The sequence below is a fragment of the Protopterus annectens genome, chromosome 12.part0 (assembly GCF_019279795.1).
Source record: "Protopterus annectens isolate FY-2018-M chromosome 12.part0, PAN1.0, whole genome shotgun sequence".
In the NCBI taxonomy this organism is placed as follows: domain Eukaryota; kingdom Metazoa; phylum Chordata; order Ceratodontiformes; family Protopteridae; genus Protopterus; species Protopterus annectens.
This window is the reverse complement of record NC_056746.1, coordinates 785,051,864-785,067,070: the sequence shown is the minus strand read 5'-3', so window position 1 is coordinate 785,067,070 and position 15,207 is coordinate 785,051,864. Positions and strand designations below refer to the sequence as shown.

The window sequence follows — 15,207 nt, the reverse complement described above, 5'->3', positions numbered from 1 at the left end:
CCCATTTCTCCATTTAAAAGTAGTCCACAATACATTTTGTAAATTTCACTCAGAACAGAATGTACAACTTCAGCTGGTTTCCCACTGGAGCATTTGCTAATGGGAAAAAAAATAAGCTAACATATTTACATATGTAAGAAATAGCATTTGTCATGGCTTTTATCATTTTGTCTTATTTTTCGAGTGTTCTTGCTTACAAAAAAAACACTTGATTGATGCCCTTGGCTTAAGCTGTAAACTTGACATTCACCTTGTAAAAATAAGAGGAAATGTCCTAATTCTACATATAATGTACTCTGTGCACTTTTACACCCCACCCCCATCCTTGCAGTCCAAGATAACTCATTAACATTAATCTTGCTTTTGTCCACCCTTCCTTCTCTTGTTATACTGTAAAGCCTAAATTTCCTACAACTAAAAAAGTATTTCTTTACTTAATCTATAACATACAGCAGCTACTGAAAAGACTACCCCCACATTTAAAATAATCCTGGCTACACACTGCACAAAATGCTGTACTATATAACATGGAGCTTATAAGATGCAATGTATACAAATATTAAAGAAAAAATATTTTACTTACAGTTCCCTTTTTCTGTTTTATTGTCCTTCTAAATAGTAATGACATAAAGTGGGGTGGATGCTTCAAAGTCCACCCACAAGTTTAACAAAGTCAGCAAAAGTCCAGTCTTTCTCAGCCACATTTTCTTGCAAAGCCATATTTTGCAAATGTCATTACTGCTTTGTCTCCTATTTATGCACTAATTTCATTGCTGCTAGTCTTCTTCCTGATCATCTGTATCTCAACACCAGAGACTAGTTCAAGTCCAAGATACTCTTAATTCTTCTAGTCAACTGCTGTTCTTTTTCTGCGTCTCAAGCATTTTCCTTGGGAACATTGGAAAATGTTTCACTGGCAAAGTTTCTGTACATGCTTTCTTGTCAGAAGTAGCAGAAGCAGAACTCCTTTCTGTTTGCTGGCTCACTTTTTGTTGGATAAACTTTATTTCCTTCTTAGACTGTTTTGCTTCCAAAAGTGTCTTTGATCGTCAAGGAAAAAGTATTCTGAAAACAGCTGGAATCTCACACCTTTTAACATTCTGTGATTGCTGGCATACATTTGCTTCTTTTCTACATATGCACAATGCCTTTGTGCATCGAATAATCATTTTCCACAAATGCTCTGTCTCCAGTTTTTAATACTGTTACCTTTTGCTACAGTTTTGTCAGGATCAGCTCTTTCTACTAGTAGTTTGCATCTTTTTTAATACAGGTCTTGGCCGCTTTCTTATGGCCATGTTTGGAGCATGCACTCTGTGCCCTTTCAGTTAACAAATCCTGTTGTGAAATGCCAGTCCAGTTGCTTATTTCTACTTTTATAAAATTAATCCAGTCTGTTCCTTCTAGTTTCTCTTTTGCAGCAGAATATATTAGGTTTCTCTGCATGCTGTACCTTTTAACTCTACCATTTTTGAAACATCTTTTTTGAGAAGTCTCATACTCCACCAGGCGTTTCTTCATTTCAAGGTCTGATATTTCATTTTTGTCAGTTCATCTTAATAGCTAGATAAAGCGTCTTTTTTCCAGTCTTTTTTTTATTTGAGTTAATCTACTCTTTCAGTGCTTCATTTGTTTTCATTATCTCTTCAGTATATTTGATTTTTTCCAAAGTAGTGGAAGCAATGTCTTAAATCAGAATTGAAGCTTGAACTGGTTTTTGCTGAACAGCTGCATGGTTCTTTCCAGCCAGTGTTTTCTCTCCACATTTTCTGGTAGATTTTCTTTCAGGGTCTCCAAATTTCTTCTTTGCTGGCATCCAGTCAGTGTACTTAAATAGCCAGTAATTGAATTTTGCCAGGGGCGGATCGTGCTATAGGACTGCAGCCCCCCCCCCACCTGTAGAAAGAAGGAAGAAAAGATTTAAAAAAAAAATTGCGAGTCCTGAAACTCCATGCATGCGTGCTTGGAGTTCCTGGTACTCACAGAACTCCAAACTGCTGTGTTAGGCAGTCCGGATAGAGGAACATTTCTCCTCTGCCCTGCAGCCCAGAAGTCTGTGTAGGTGACGACTGCAAAGGACGGAGGAACACTGGACTGCGTCACCCACAGGCTGGAGCCTCCAGCCTAATCTCACGGGCTAGGAAAAAGGAAACCAGCTGCCATGGAGGAGGAAACCAGCCATTAACCACTGCCGAGGGGCCGTTAGCTGCACAGATTAGAAGAAGACTATATTTGGGCCGTTAACTTGCATGGATGGATTTAGGTACGGAAAGTAAGTGTGTCGTTAGCTTGCACAGACAGAAGACTGGATTTGAGCGATTTAGGAGAAGAAAGGTTGAGTGTGTGTGTTTGTGTATGTTGAGTAAGCTTGAGTGAGTTAACCAGCATTGCTGGGTTATGGTTCTTTCAGACTGCCTGCAAGGCTGCACCTACAAATACATTTTTATAGGAGTTCCGGTAGTTATTCCTCAATACAAGCTGCTGTTTTGCAACAGATTGCCTCGGTAACTTGACCTCATACTTGTAGCTTTGGAGTGAAAAAAAAAAACTGTGAATGTATGCTTTTGTTGGAAGGGTTCCTTTCATGTTCAAGACAGTGCCTTTAGTGGCCCATATGTTGCCGTTTTCCCCATCCGATCTTCAAGTCAATAAGTTATCTACATCTTTTGATGCCATCAAACATTTGGAGTGACTGGAGGCTAAAGCGTGTGTTGTGTATTGTTATTTATGTAGTGCCTTACTTTTTTTCTCAACACTCATAAAATGTGTGTTACAGAGTTTAACATTTCATTAGAGTGCTACTTTTTGGAATCTTATACATCACTACATTATGATGTATTATTGGATGTTCAGCACTGTTGTGCTAAGACATATGTGCACTGAGCACAACTCATATTATTACGAATAAATCCCCCTCCCCATAGTGATGCTCACTTGCTCAGAAAAAAAAAAACATTTGCAAGCAAAGTGGCAGGGGAAATGGATATACTATTTCACGTGTTTAAGATCTCCTACCATTTTGAAAGCAAAAGTAAACGGTTGACTTTTGTTCAGAATGCGAAGTACAGTGAAGAAAACGAAACATAAAATGTGACAGCTGGTAAGTACTACTTGACCCTCCTGCTCTGTCAAAATCACTGAAGAACTTGCATAAACAGTTTATCTCTGTTGGCAGTTTCCACGCCGCTAAGATTTGCATTATATCCAATCTCTGCAGTCTTGAATTTGGTTTGCTTCCGACCCCAATGCGTATCATGCAACACCATTTTCATTTTCTTCTCTTTCTCTAGAACCCTTTTCCAATTCGTCCTGCAAACTATAGTGAAATCTAGTATATATATTTTTTTTTTTTTTTTTGAGAGAAGTTATTCATCTGGATTTCATGAAGTATTTTCAGGTTCTTCACTCAAATATTTCTAAAGTTCTTGTGACCTCTATTTGTATGGTTATTATGCAGATTATGGATCTGCCCTGTACAGTAATGAGGTATGTGCAACTATTCAATGTGTTCAAGATAGGATTTTGTAACAAACCCATTCTCTTCTTTTAGGTCATTTTCCGTGATTATGTGGTCAGATATACAAGGGGACAAATGGAGGGCAGCTAGTGATAGCAGAGCTGTAGAAAGGGTTATAATCTTTACAAACAGGTTTGTCAGGAAGATGGTAAAGTCATTGTGTAGAGTGAACGTCAGTGAAAAGGTAGTTGAGATGTACAGGAAAGGTGGAGTGCACATATCAGAGCAAGGCACATTAAAGTTTGTTCAGGAGTTACAAGATGAAATGTGCTTGTCAGAAGGGTGAAAGGCCATCCTTCTGTGATAGAAGGGTAGTCTTGAAAAGCTAAAGTTGTAGAGAGCCTGGTGAGATGGGGCACAGGCCTGGATGACTTGACCTCTTTTGTTCAGGCAGGTTGTATCCACCCTGGCAGCTATGAGCCCCATCTCAGAGGTGGACCCTTGTATGCTTTGAGTAGTTGACAGTCTGGGGGACCTGGGATCCATTAGTGCTTGTTTAGACTCCTTCAGTTATTTGTTTTGGGTTAGCTGAATTTCATGAATTCACAGGATTGCTTTTGTTTTTATGAGATTATAGTTGTACTTATTTGCTTGGTTTCCTTCTAAGTTTTGCCCTTTGCAGACATCTGGTGATTTTCACTTATATTGATTGGTTGTGATGTATCTTATTGGATTTAATTAGCATTTAATCATAACTGGCTGCAGCTGTTTCATTCCAGTGCAAGTGTGCCTGTAGTTATTTGGTAAATCTCAGCATGTTTATTTCCTTCCAAAGTCAATGAGTTTTGAGTTAGTTTAAGTGAGTTAATCAGTGTTGCTGTCTCTGATGGCCATTTCATGCTCCCCATTTATCTGCACTCACAGAAAAAAGTTGTCAGATAAATGAGCTCCAGTTACTGTTGCAGGTATGCATTGATGTTTTGCAAGAGCTTCTCTGTGTACCTTGACCTACACTTCTAGCTATGAAGTGAAATACCTGTCAGTGTATGCTTTTGTGAGAAGGGTTTCAACACATAGCCAGCCAGATGTTCATCATGTTTCACTGTTGCAGTCATTACACTTGGGTTATCCTGCTGTCAGGCTACCCGCAGTCGGCCTGAATTCCAAAGTCCTGGTCCGGCGTCAGTTGTGGTCACCTCTTCCCTGACGTCAGTGTGCCAGGGGTATAAAAGATGCAGCCGACTCCATTTTCTTCAGTTCGCAAGTGCCAGTCGGCCGACTCCTGCAATTTTTGAAATTGAATTTCAGATCCGAAGTCGTCTATAAAGCTAAGTACCCTGTTGGGGAAACTTTTTTCTTGCTCCAGACCGATGTCAGAAAAAGTTAACAATTGTATTTCTTGTGGGAAGCAAATACCTCATAAGGATTTTCATTCTTACTGTATTCCTTGCCTAGGCCCTGACCACGACGTAGCTAGTTGTCGGTTTTGTGCTAGATTTAACCAACGCACTGTTAAGCATCGGTACGATTTTGCTTTTCATTACTTTGGCCGAAGGTTTAACTATATAATGCCATCGGAACAACCGACGACCGGAATTCATAAAAAGCGCAAGAAAAAAGAAAAGGACAAGCATCCGAGGTCCAAAACCGACGACGAAGCCTCTTCTAGGTCAGTTGCCGGTTCGCAGGTTCTCAGTGAGGTGCTTTCGCAGCCCCTGACACCCGCTACCTCAGAGCCACAGGCCACCTCCAACTCCCACGTGGAGACAGCTAGGCCTCTGGATACTCAAGTTATTGGACCTTCGGAAACTAATCCCTCAGATGGGTCCGGAGCCGCTGAGCAGGCATCGGCTTCTGAGGGTGTTTTCAGACCTACACAGCTTTATATCAAGTCAACTTCAGCATCAAAGACAAAGACTAGAACAGTTTTAAAGACAAGGAAACAAGTACAGCATTCTCCAGGACAGACTTCCATGCCTAAGAAACAGATGCTCAAAATGGCCAAAGACCTAATTACTTTGATCAAGGGTTCCCAACCCCTCCTGATAAGAGGCCTAGGCAAGATACTGAATATGATTCCTCTGATCAGGTTTCCATTTCCTCTGACTCTTCTTCAGAACAGGGATACTCTATTCCTCCCTATGAGGATTCTGATGCTGAAGAATCTATTCCTTCAGCTTCTCCTCCTGAGGATTACTCTTTTGGGGAAACCCTGCATACCATGAGGGAGCATTTCCACTGGGAGAGCCAAGATTACTCAGATTCTAAGAAAAGGCTCCAAGACTTTCTTCTACTACCTCAGTACATACCTCTTGCTATTCCACCTGTTCTAGACATTGTAGATGATATATTTTCAGAGTCTGGCCTGTCTCCCGACTCTTTACCTCCTGCACCTGTTAAGCCAGACCGATACTACAGGGTTCCAGATTCTCATAAATTTCTATATAAAAACCCTGCTGCTGACCCAGAAACTATTTCTCATGGTCCCACAGGGGTCAAGGACGCTACTGCAAAAAACCTTGTCTCCTCTGAGAGAGATTCTAGGGCACTGGACAGATGGGGGAAAAAAGTTTACACTTCTGCTACCTTGGCTGTAAGGACTTTAAATTGTTAGTTTCAGTTTCATATGCTTAAATATCAGCAATACTTAATGTCTCTGTTAAAACAGAAAATGTTGACAAATTCTGAATGTTCTGAGAACAAGGAATTGCAGGATTTATTGCATGCAGCTGAACAAGTGGGAAAACATACTTTGCAATGTGGTTATGATTCGCTGGAGGCCTCTTGCAGGTCGGTGTAACAAGGTTCTGTTATTAGAAGGCATGCTTGGTTAAAGGAACAAACTCTGCCTGATCATGTTAAAGCAAAATTATTGGATGCTCCATTACAGCATGATACTTAGTTTGGTGTTAAGGCAGAAGAGGTGTTGAAGAAAATGGAGGATAAAGCTAAATCTATGCAGACAGTGAAAGAATTCTTACAGGTACAGCCACCCAGATTTAGCAGGAACTGGCCTTCTAAGAATTGGTCCTTTCCCGTGTCAGACAGGCCACAAAGAGGCAGATACAGTTGCCATAGTGGCAGATCCCAGCCCCAGGGCTCATACAGGCCCAAACAATGGGGTGCTTCTACCTCCAAAAGCGGAGAAGACAAATCACAGCTATATAGGAAACAGTCCCAATGACTTCCCTCTGCCAATGCCAAGCACTTATCTTTTGGCAGCACCCTTAGGGGGAAAACTAGCACTTTTTTCACAAAATTGGCACATGATCACCCAGGACAAATAGGTCCTAAATATAGTCTCTCAGGGCTACAGGTTCCACTTTCACACCCTTCCAAAGGCAAAAGGTATGCCAGACCTGCCACACAATCAATGGGCAGAGGCACAAAAACAAGTTTCATCTCTCATGGACATGAGGGCCATTCAACCAGTGCCACAACAACAGCAGGGACAAGGATTCTACTCAAGACCTTTCTTAGTACCAAGAAAGGACAAAGCATGGAGACCAATTCTGGACCTGTCTATACTTTTCTGGACGTTCTGAAATTCAAAATGTTGACTCTGCAACAGCTTCTGCCCATGCTGGGCAAGAAGGCTTGGCTTGTAACTTTGGACCTCAGAGGCATACCTGCATGTCCCAATCAGACAATCTTGCAGAAGATACCTCAGATTCATAGCTGGCTCAATGCACTACCAATTCTCTGCACTGCCGTTTGGCTTATCTACTGCGCCCAGGGTCTTCACAAAATGCCTGGCACCAGTAATTGCATTTTGCAGACAAAGAGGAATTCAAATATATCCCTACTTGGACGACTGCCTTATTCAAGCAGAGACCAAAGACATTCTAATAAAGCATCTGGCGTTTGTAAAAAGATTACTAATTCGCCTAGGGTACACAGTAAACGAAAAGAAATCAAAACTAGTACCCTCTCAAGAGATAATATTCCTGGGTGCAAGCTTAAATACAGCTGCCCAGATGGCTTATCTCACGCCAGACAAACAAAGGCAACTGACTTCTTACTTCAAAAGCATGGCAACAAAGACCCAGTTATCTGCAAGAAAAATTCTGCAGGCTCTGGGCTGTTTACATGGCTCCTGCATTCTGCTAATTCCATATGCAAGACTGCATATGAGGAAACTACAATGGTATCTAAAAAGTGTTTGGACTCAACATTGCCACAGCCTGGAATCATTAATTTCACTCATTCCCTGCCTGCAACAGGAGTTTCGATGGTGGGCACAGGCCTGTCACCACAACAAGGGACAGCCATTCACTTTACCCACAGCCAGGTAAACACTAAAAACAGACGCTTCAGATTATGCCTGGGGGGCCCACATGGCAGGAAAATGTATTCAGGGCACATGGCCCCCAAGCCAAAGGCATCTTCACATCAATCAAAAAGAAATGCTAGCTGTACAAAATGCCCTGACAGCCTTCAAGGACCTACTTCATCCAGGACAACTGCTGATAAAGATGGACAACACCACAGTTATGTGGTACATAAGCAGGGGGGCACACATTCCTACCCCCTCTGCAGACAAGCCGTGATTTTGTGGAACACAGCATTGACCTACCAAGTACACCTGCAAGCACAATTCCTGCCAGGAAAAACAAATGCTCTGGCAGACGAACTAAGCAGAAACCTCATGGATCCTCACGAGTGGAAACTAAATCCACAAATCTTCAGCATGATAACAAGGAAGTGGGGATGCCCAGACATAGATCTTTTTGCCTCCCCTCACAACTACTAACTTCAGAGATTCTGCACAAGGACTTATCACAAACAAGCATGGAAAGTGGATGCCTTGTCATTCAGCTGGAACAACCTTACAGTATATGCCTTTCCTCCACTGCCTCTCCTCCCCAAGGTACTCCTAAAGGTCAGACAAGAGAAGCCACAAATGATACGAATTGCCCCAGATTGGCCACGCCAACACTGGTACCCAATCCTAAGGAGCTTGTCCCAAGGCCCAGTCTGGACATTGCCTTAAATTCCTCATTTACTGACCCAGCAAAACAATCAGATCCTGCACAGCCAACTCAGAACCCTAAATCTGGCTGCATGGCGGGTGGTGTAACCATTCAGAATACATCTCTCTCTAAAGCGGTTATGGATGTTATTTTGGAGGCCAGGAGGCCCAGCACCAGAAAATCTTATGCAGAAAATTTCTGTGCTTGGAACCAGGCACAAGGAATTGACACGCTAGTCCCAAATATGCCTCAGATTTTACAATATCTAACTGAGATACTGGACAAAGGCCTATCCTTCTCATCAATTAAGATCCATGCCTCTGCCATTTCAGCTCATTACAATGCAGACCCACCTATTTTTTTCACATCCATTGCTTAGGCAGTTCCTCGGGGGGGCAAAAATATAAGACCTCCAAGGAGAGCACCAATACCTGCATGGGACCTCAATTTTGTTTTGGAAAAGCTCACACAGCCTCCTTTCGAGCCAGCCAATACAGCTGAGATAAAATTCATATAATGGAAAACAGCTCTGCTCCTAGCAATAACTTCAGCAAGAAGATTTTCAGAGTTAAAGGCATTAATGGCTGTGGAACCTTTTATTATCTTCCATCAGGACAGGATTTCTCTAAGGACAAATCCAACATTTATGCCTAAGGTGGTGTCCAATGTGGCTCTTAACCAAACCATTCATTTGCTTACTTTTTTCCCAAACCCACAGAATAAAGGGGAGAGACTTCTGCATTCTTTGGATATATACAGACAGCTACGCTTCTACTTGGACAAAACTAAAGCTTTCAGAATGACTGAGCAACTTTTATTGGCATATGCTGCAGGATCACAAGGAAAGGCTATCTCAAAGCAGACTATTTCAAAATGGATAGGACACTGCATTCGTTTCTGCTATTCACAACATGGCAAGTCAGTGCCTATGGGCATTAGACCACATTCTACCAGGGCAGCAGCCACCTCAGCAGCCTTCCTCAGAGGAGTACCAACCAAGGATATTTTGGAGGCTGCAACTTGGACTTCAGTGCACACTTTTACTAAGCACTACCACTTACCTCTTTACTCTAAATCCAGAGCAGGCTTTGCCACTGCAGTTCTGCAGGGCCTTATAGCCACTCCTAATTCTGTTTAGACCCAGCCGCCCAACCAGTCCAGGTTACCCTCACACCATCCCCCTCTCTTTTGCTGGGACTTATCTGTACTTCTCTCTCCTATACAACCTATGTGGTGTATTTGCTTGTAGATGAAGGTATTATTTATTTTAGTGCATGCTTTTATTAGCAATGTTTTTTAGCTTACCCTTTTGGGGGCACCTGACATCTGGGGCAAGAAAAACTGAAGAAAATTGCGTTGGCTGCATCTTTTATACCCCGAGCGCACTGACGTCAGGGAAGAGGCAACAGCAACCGACGCCGGACCAGGACTTCGGAATTCAGGCCGACTGCAGGTAGCCTACCAGCAAGATAACCCAAGTGTAATGACTGCAACAGTGAATACACTCGAACATCTACATTTATGGTAGGTACACAACTGTACTTTCCCTGTATGTTGCTGTTTTCTCTTGCCTATCTCCAGTCAACTATTTTATTTACAGTTTTAGATGGATTCACACACACTTGATGTGACTTCTGTCTGGAGAGCTTGTAATATCATATTAGTTCCACAGCATTGTATCTTCTTCCTCAACATTTAAAGGTATGCAGCACAGTTCAGCATTCCAGTAAAATGGAATTCCAGTCAGAGCTGTATAAACATTTAGCACTGCATCATAGTGTAGTGTTGCTCCAACAATACAATAGTGCACTTATGTAGTAGTGTAGAGCATAAACCTGTTGCGTAGAGCATAAACCTGTCGCGTGAAGAAAAAATGGATAGACTGCTTCCAATTATATAGCTATGGTTTCATTCAAAAAGCAAGAGTATATAGGTGACTTCTCTGCAAAATGTGAAGTACAGTGAAGAAAAAGAAACATCGAATCTGACTAGGACTACTTGACTTTCTTAGTCTGCCCAATATGCTGAAGAGCTTGCATAAACTGTTTATTTCTGTTTTCAGTTCCCCGCTTCAGGTAAGATATGCCTTATGTCCAATATTTGCAGTCTTGAATTTTGTTTGGTTTTGACCGCAGTATCGTGGAATACTGTTTCTGTGAAATAATGCGTCCTTCTTTTCCCTGTTCTTTCCATCCCTTAAATTTAAAGTGAATTCTTGCTTACTAGTCTATTTTCGAGAGGTGGCATTCAGCTTGATTTCATTTAGTTTTCAGGTGCTTTCTGTTGATTTTAAAATACTTGTATGGTTTCTGGTGCAGACTATGTACTATCTTTGTTATCCATATCTGAAATGTCTTTTTCTTGACTGTGCAGTACAGTGATGATGTGTACAGAAGTAAACACAGTAATCAATGTATGGTTTCATCAACCACTTTATTATGGGTTAATAAAATAACAGCAAATTCTGTCTGTGATGCACCTGTGAAGAGTGGGTGAAGATAGATGAAGGCTGCCAGCCTGGCCAGATATAATTTTGCAGATAATTCTGTCATTTGTAAATATGAATGTAAGAAATAATGTTACATGTGGAACTGGAAAAATGTGACAACAGTGCACTCTACTGACCAAAGTAAAGCATGTTGTGACCCTTTGATGTTAGCATTAGGAGACAGTAAGTCTAGGGTGAGACATCCTGCCTATTGTTTTAAGGCCAGAGTTGATGGCCAGAATTGCATGCATAAATGTCCTGTATCACTCCGGTTTCTGCCCAGGTGTAAAGAATGTAAGTGCAGTTTTTGTTAGCCTGGGAACCCAGGGAAGTGTGAAGAATGATGTAATGTGTAGCCTGGGAACCCAAGAAAGTGTGAGTAATGATGTAATGTGAATCTGGATTGTGATATCAATTTAAACAGAAAGAACCAGAGAAGAATGAGCATTGTTTGTCTTGACCATCCAACTCATCAGCTCTCTGCCTTTGCTCTGTATGTAAGTTATTCTGGAACTGTATTTTCGCTTAGTCTAATCTTTCTAGTTCCTAGCTATTTCCAAGTGTTTTTCTGTGATGTCAGAACTTTACTACTGTGTTATTTTAAGTATTTCTCTGTGATCTCTGAACTTTTGACTAGCACTTGTAGTAGGAAGTATTGTCTTGTGTTTTTTATTTATTATTAAATATTTTTAAACCCTTTGAACTGTGGCTGTTTTGTGTAGAGATAATTTAAACTCTGGAGTACATTTCATGCATATAGTAATCCTGTTCCAAGTCACTCTAATAAGCCTTGACTGTTTAGTCGCACTTACCATTTGGATAATAAAATTGAACAGTAATAATTGGACACCCTTTTAAGGGCCTTCAAGTAACTGGTAAATATTAGCTGGGTGGTGGCAGGTGGTACTACTGTATATAGTCTGGGTAATAGGGGCACAGCTGGAGAACCTGTGCCAGCCTTTCCCAGGAGTGTCTCTGTGGTTGTATAAACTCTTATCTCAAAGTGTGTGTGTCAGCTACTTGGGCAGGGACACAAAGCACTGGTTAGACAGAGAGGGTACTGGAGGTTTTAGCTTGCCCAGCTAGGCTGAGATCTAGACCCTATAGCTGTGCCGGTGGGGAGTCTTATTGGGGACCTGGAGAGCAAGGGAGCAACCAGCTCCACACTGACTGTGATCTCTGTGTGCCCTTAAGGGAAATTGCACTTTACTATGTGTATTTGTTATCCTTTCCTCTATAAGGGATGTCCTTCACTGGTGTTGGTGGTGAGGATTGAGGCTCCTTGTTTGCTGGGGCAGTGCACGGGGTTCACAGCACTTTTTATTGTATCCAGGTAGTACACAGCCTTCTCTGATGCTCCATTACATTAGTGCTTACTTTTAGATGATTTGTCATGGGGGTCTTTTTCTTCTTTTTTTGTAGTTTTTATTCATCCTCTGATATTGTATACTGTGTGTGTGTGTGTGTGTGTGTGTGTGTGTGAGTGTGTGAGTGAGACTCTGCCTGGTCTACCTCAACCTACCCAAGTGACCCACATTTGCTTGTTATTCTAGCAATCTTTCAAAAATGTTTCAGTTAATCTTTCTTCCTATTCATTTTTCGAGCACATTTTATACCAAACATATATTTTGCCTCTCTTGTACAACATTATGTAATAAACACTTAAACACAATATTCTACATGTAGAGTTAAGAAAATACCCAAAATGTAAATATGTGACCACAGAATGTAAAATTTAGCAATTCTGAAAATAGAATTATAAAGTCATGTGTACATACCATAGTCTGTAACACAGCAAGATCCAGATTTTTCAAGGGATACCAGATTTTTATACAAAATAAATAACTCATAATGCATGCATGCTCATATTTCCTAAGTGCTTCTTCCATGCTGAACTGAGACTCTACAATATGATGTTTTATAAAAAAATTTAAGCACATAAAAACCAACTTGGATATATATTACCTTTAGCAATATATTCTTCTAAATAATTGATTATGCTATGTTTTAAACAATATATTTTGCCACTGTATATTTTCATTTATGCTAAATACTAATTGTATGCTGACTGTGATTGCTGCTGTATAACATTTCTTCTCTTGTTTTGAGATGTACTATCTTAGGTAAATACTTCATGATATCTGTATTAATTAGCTTTGTGTAGTATATAAAATACTGTGTGTGTGTGTGTGTGTGTGTGTGTGTGTGTGTGTGTGTGATTTTAAGTAGCAATGCTTTAATGACCATCAGGTAAGCTTGTTGGAGATTGTAAGATGCAAGTAAGCTTTAATAATCATACTGTTAAAGAATTACCAACACTGAAAGCCTTCTCGTTGCCATGCAGAGAATATTTGCATAACTAGATAATGTATAAGCCTTAGGTATTGAAATGCATATGACAGTATTTGCAATAAAGGACAGGATTACACTATTTTTAGAAGCTCATTACATTTGTTGGAGACTTGCAGTCATCTTTGTAGGCTTTACCCGTAAACTAAACAGAATGCTAGTCTATCATCTGTGGTCCATAACTTGTGCAGTAATCCTTTAAGCAATTTATCTTGAGCTTGTTTCTTGTTTGCTGTTCATTTTTTACTTTGATCATGTCTTCCCCATGAAACAAGTAGATAGTTGTCAGGCAGCAGGTCTTTTTTGGATAAGAAACATTTTTACAAGTGGGGGTATCACAGAGATTGCTACTTTCCGCATGTTACTTGGTAATTTTATAAAGCTGAATATAAATTATAATTAGAACTGCAGTGCAAGGAGAAGTGGTTTAAGTTGAGTGCCGCTTGTTTTTTTTTTTATACTTGATTTTGACTGGCATTCCAGTAATGTATTTAAAAAGTAATTTATTTTTTTCATGCCTCACAACCTTTGTGTTTCTATCTAGATGTTAAGTAAGTTGTCATGTAACCAGTACATTGAAATATTGTTTTCTTCTACACTTCATTTTGTCTAGATTGGACTCCAGGGCACCCTATTTAATTAAAGTTCCAGTTGTTGTGGTTTTGAGCATAGCCCCACCCCTTTCTAGTTGACCACACCCCTTCCCATTGACCCCACCCATTCAGCTGTCTCCTGCAGCCCCCCCATTAATTTGAAGTCACCAGCCGCCACTGAATTTTGCACATGCTGACGATATCACTGGCTCTTATTTTTCAGTTTCTTTTCTCACACTGGGAGAGCCAAAATAAACCTGTAGATCAGTGTGTAGCCATTCAAAAAGCCTCAAGGTAAGTAAGTTTTTGACCCTGGGATAAGATAATTGTCAGAATACATAGAAATCACAGTGGAATTTGAAGGTTAACTGACATGTTCTTTTAGAGAAGGAACAACTAAACTGATGTAACTAAGTTTGGTGGTAGTCTTTTTATGCTTGCCCATTAGGGTAATGAAGAAGTATACTTTTTATCCAAATTAAGCCATCTAGTCTGACCCAGGGGACCACAGGTATGTGTTGTATTAGATGATGTCCTTCCATATCACTGTTGCAATGTTCATAAGCACTGGAATCTCCTGCCAAGGATAGCCTAATGTCCAGCTAGTATACCAAAGCCTTTATTGCATAAGGAGTGTCATACATCAGATGTATTCTTTCTGTGCAACAGTAAGACATAAGGTGACGTATGTATGTTCCCAACTCGGAACTTCATTGCTGCCAGTTCAAACACTGTTGTATATCAGTCTAAATGTCCTTCACTTTGCTAGTTTTACTGAGCCTATACTTTTCAGATAAGTACCTCAGTGAGGTTCTTTTTTGACTTTCCTTCATCCAAGAAATGGAAATGTCAATGTGGGAGGCAGATTTTTCATAAAGACTGCCACAATAGATGCCTGTTTTGCTTAGTTGTGTCCCATGACCACACATGTTCCATCTGTCAGGTTTTTGTACCCAGCATTTTTCACAGTCACCTTTCTTCCCTTTCTGTTTACCTTTAGAACCAATGTCTAAAGCTTTTGGTCCATGATACCATGGCAGAATCCACTTGCATCGAGGTACACCACCTCTTAAAAAGGTCAAGAAATCTAGGCCTGAGTCTGCTGCTGTTCATCTTCCACCAGACATCTTTCTTGAGGTGAGTGAGAACCCAGAGGACAGCCTGGCATTACCTTCAGTTTTCTGTGTTGTTACCTTCTCGGAGACTGGTATGGAACCTGATTCTCGCATGTCCTCAGAGGCCTTGCAGACGTTAAGGGGGAACCACAGTTGATCATTTCCAAGGGGCCTAAGCTAATTCCTCATGATCTTGTCTGGGAGGAGGTGCCAGGTACATTGATTGAATCTA

General features: G+C 40.8%; 1 protein-coding gene across 1 annotated transcript in view; it reads left to right on the top strand.

Moving 5' to 3' along the window:
- Positions 1 to 15,207, top strand: part of CAPN15 (calpain 15) — a 1,742,089-nt gene that overhangs the window by 540,400 nt on the left and 1,186,482 nt on the right. The gene's annotated exons all lie outside the window — the stretch shown is intronic.